A 4,275-nucleotide genomic window follows, 5' to 3' on the forward strand; every position below is an offset into this window, starting at 1 on the left:
ACACACGTGTAATCCATGTCAGCGTATAGCACGGTACAGGGCGCGCTATACCCCCACGTGGCGCCAAATTAGCATATAGCGCTGTTCAGGGGCGCATTTTACTGTTACGAGTGTTAGATCGGAAAATATAATCTGACCGGTGTTAAATCAGTAAACATACCGATCACCGGTGATTTTTCGGGAAAAACACCCCATCTAATATTTATGCATCAAATGATGGATTATTAAATATTTTCCTAAATTAAAATTTTAAATGTATATTTATCTAAGCCCATTGATTCAGCCCGCTATTCCTTACAAAGACGACACCTTTGGGCATTCGTTATCTTATGCAGGTAATGAGGTTGCTAAAGCGTAATTTCCTTTTTCCAATCCTTTGTTTTGTCAATTCCGTGTTCGAGTTAAAGCTTTGAATTGCTATTCAGGTAAGGCTCTTTTTCTTTTTGTGGGTTGTTGAAAATCTTTCTTTTCTTTTTCATTCTTTCGTTGATTGGGATGTTATGAAGGTGTAAATGGTGAATGGGTTGAATTACCGGAAATGGGTTATTGAATTTGAAGCTTTTGGATTATTTTCTCTTCTGTGAATATATCTGATGTAAGTTGTTTATGGTTTTCGAATTATGTGAATTGGGTTCTTTGCTTTGCTTTTTTTTTATTTTATTCTTTACTTTTAACAATGTAAACCTTCTGGTTTCTTATGTTCCTTAGCATGTATGCCTTAAATGAAGAATTATAACGCTTTTGGGGAATTTAAAACTTGGAACCTTGAGACTTTTCTTCTTCTTTTTTCATTGCCCTTTCCCCCCAGCAGACTTTGGCTGTTTTAACTTTAGGATAGGGTAGCTTTGGGTTTAGGGTTTTGCATTATCTAATCACGTTTTGCTCATTCTTATTCTTCATAAACGTATCTATGCAAATTCATGGGGTTTTCTTTTTTGGTATAGGAGTCCATGGTTTTGATGTTGCTTGCTTCTACTGTTGCAGCTTTGATGCTTGTTCTAGATTTGACCAGCAGACAAAGTGGGAGGATTTGTTTTGTTTGTGCCGGGAATTGCCTATAGTTGACTTCTTAAGTCATAAGTGCAGGGTTTTTTTTTTGAAGATATAGTCTTTAAATAAGTGATCAGAAAATGGGATACACAATTACCCTTCATAACTCTCCAGTTGAGATTTGCTATTTTCATGGCATGCAGTGGGGTTCAAAACAACATGGATTGGGTTGTAGCTCTCTGAAGTGCTCAATAGTAAAAGTGTCTACTTCTCGTTTAACTTGTTCGAACAAATGTAGTCATAGAATTCACTCTTGCGTGCCATGGAGGGTCGATAATGGTTTGGAAAGAGAGGCAGTATCTTTAGTGTGCAGAGGACTGCAGAGAAGTCCTTGTATTGACACGGATGAATTTGATCGGGATGAATGTCTGAATTCAAAGGATTCGAATGTGAGTGCTAAGAGAAAATCCAAAGAGCAAATAAATTCAAAAAAGCTTCTGAATCCTTTGACATCTGCTTTAGATGGATCTTTTGTTAGAAATGACAAGGAAACGAACAATGATATTCTTCAAAACTTATGCAGCAACGGGAAACTAAATGATGCATCACGGCTGATAGAAATTATGGCACGTCAGAATCAAATTCCCCATTTCCCTTCTTGCATAAACTTGATAAGGGGCTTTGTAAAGGTAAATGAGCTCGATTAAGCCAACAAAGTTCTTCAGATTATGATCATGTCTGGTGGGATCCCTGATAATATTACATATAACATGATGGTTTGTGGGCTTTGTAAGAAAGGACGGATACGATCTGCTTTTGATCTTTTGGAAGACATGAGCTTGAGTGGTTGCCCTCCGGATGTGATTTCTTACAATACAGTAATACGCTGCATGTTCGATAATGGGATTTTTGACCAGGCTGTCGGGTTTTGGAAGGATCAATTGAGAAAGGGATGCCCCCCATATCTAATCACCTATACGATTCTCATTGAACTAGTCTGCAAGCATGGTGGAACTGCTCGGGCAATGGAAGTATTACATGATATGGCGATAGAAGGATGTTATCCTGATATGGTTACCTACAACTCCCTTGTTAATTTAACTTGCAAATAGGGGAAATAAGATGATGCTGCTTTAGTCATTTACAATATTATATCTTATGGCTTGGAGCCAAATGCTGTAACATACAATACCATGATCCATTCTCTCTGTAATCATGGGTGTTGGGATGAAGCCGATGAGATAGTAGCGATCATGAAGGAAACTTCACATCCTCCAACTGTGGTTACTTACAATATGCTGATAAATGGTTTGTGTAAACACGGACTTTTGGACCGTGCCATCAACATCTTTGATCAGATGGTTTCTCAAAACTGTTCCCCGGACATTGTTACTTATAATACACTGCTTGGTGTTCTTTCTAAAGAAGGAATGGCGGAAGAGGCTCTTCAACTACTTCAAATTTTAAGTGGGAGCAGGTGCTCCCCAGGTTTGATTACTTATAATACTGTGATCGATGGATGTACTAGAACCGGTTATATGGAGAAAGCAATGGGATTATACAATCGGATGTTAGAAGAAGGGATCAGTCCTGATGACATAACTCATCGTTGCTTAGTTTGGGGATTTTGCAGGTCGAATCAAGTAGAGGGAGCTAGAGGGATACTAAAGGTCATGGCGGATCGGAAACACAGGGTTGGAACTAGTGGTTATAAAATGGTAGTACTTGAATTGTGTAAAATCGATAAGGTAGATTTGGCGATACAAGTGCTGGAAATGATGGTCTCAAATTGGAGTAAACCGGAGGAGTATTCGACTATAATCAGAGGTGTAATCAATGCCGGAATGAAACAAAAAGCTAACAAATTGCATCAAAAGTTGACGGAATGGGAAGTTTTCATAGAAAGTTTCAATGGATTTTGATGGCCAATACTTTTGGCTAAAGAGTTTTTCCACTGCCCTTTGGGTTTGATCGAGTCTCTTCGTTTAGCTTGTGTTGATCTTTGTTTTCTGTAGATTGCATTTAGTTTTAATCTAGAATCAGAATGAGTTTTTATGTGTCTAACACGGCTACGTTTAATTTTATTTCTCGAATTTTTCCCACATATTTGAACATAGGAAGGGATATGATTTTTTAATTACTTTTAAATATAATATTCGAGAACTTGAAATTGTATTTTAAGAGTAGTATAAATTAAATTATAAAATAATAATATCAATAATTATTTTTAAGGTGTTTTTTTAATCTACAAACAATGTGTTATAAACATTGTTTCTAAATCGTAATTTATTCACCGAATTTTAAGATCTCGTGAACGTTGTACAAGGATTTGGCTTTTTAGTTGTGAAGAAATATTTCGATGTTCTTAGTTTAATTGTCTGTTTAAATATATTTGATACATTTTTTGGGATAATGTGTTGAAAAAGTATTTTTTTAAATAAAATATTATTATGGTATACATTAGAAGACATTTGAAATATACGATGATTTTTAAAAGTCGTATGAATTATACAGCGTCTTTCTTATACTTTATGTATGTACGATAATAAAAATAACTAGTTATGTTGCAAAGGTTATCAAATAATTTAAACGTCCTTAAAAAAATTATATTATTATGATCATACACTTTCAATAATATGATAACAAAACACCTTATTTGAAAAAAAAATTATATCTTATATGCCAATTTTTTTTCATCGTATTGTTATTTATCAAATATATTTTATTCAAAATAGTAAAATCAGTAAATTAACTTTCATAAAGTATAGTCAAATATGTAATAAATGTAAGAGAAAATAACCTCAGTGACCAAAAATCCCATATAATATACGATTTTAACCAACTTTTTCCGGATTTGCCAAAATGACCAACAAAATCGCAATGCGATCGCTAATTCGCAACGCGATCTCCATTATCGCAAATTCGCGTTGCATTTTCGCAATGCGATAGTTGAAAATCACGTTGCGATGGTCTACAGTATCGTTGCGATTTTCCCAATTCGCAATGCGAATAAGTAAATCGCAACGCGAATTGGGAAAATCGCAATGCGAATAAGTAAATCGCAACGCGAATTGGGAAAATCGCAATGCGATACTTACTATCGCAATGCGATAATAAAAAATCGCAACGAGATACTTACTTTCGCAACGCGATACTGACTTTCGCAACGCGATTTACATAGCGCCATTCGTATTAACACGTTTTTTCAAATTCCAAACACGTATTTTTTCTTAATAAATCGGAAAATGAACCGTCCACAGTAATCGCAACTTATAACCTCAAACC

At 35.4% G+C, this 4,275-nt stretch overlaps 1 pseudogene; it reads left to right on the top strand.

Moving 5' to 3' along the window:
* Positions 1-337: 337 nt before the first annotated feature.
* Positions 338-2,912, top strand: LOC120193405 (annotated as a pseudogene).
* The last annotated feature ends 1,363 nt before the right edge of the window (positions 2,913-4,275 follow it).

Source organism: Hibiscus syriacus, unplaced genomic scaffold, assembly GCF_006381635.1.
Source record: "Hibiscus syriacus cultivar Baekdansim isolate YM2019G1 unplaced genomic scaffold, ASM638163v2 tig00004355_pilon, whole genome shotgun sequence".
Classification (NCBI taxonomy): Eukaryota; Viridiplantae; Streptophyta; class Magnoliopsida; order Malvales; family Malvaceae; genus Hibiscus; species Hibiscus syriacus.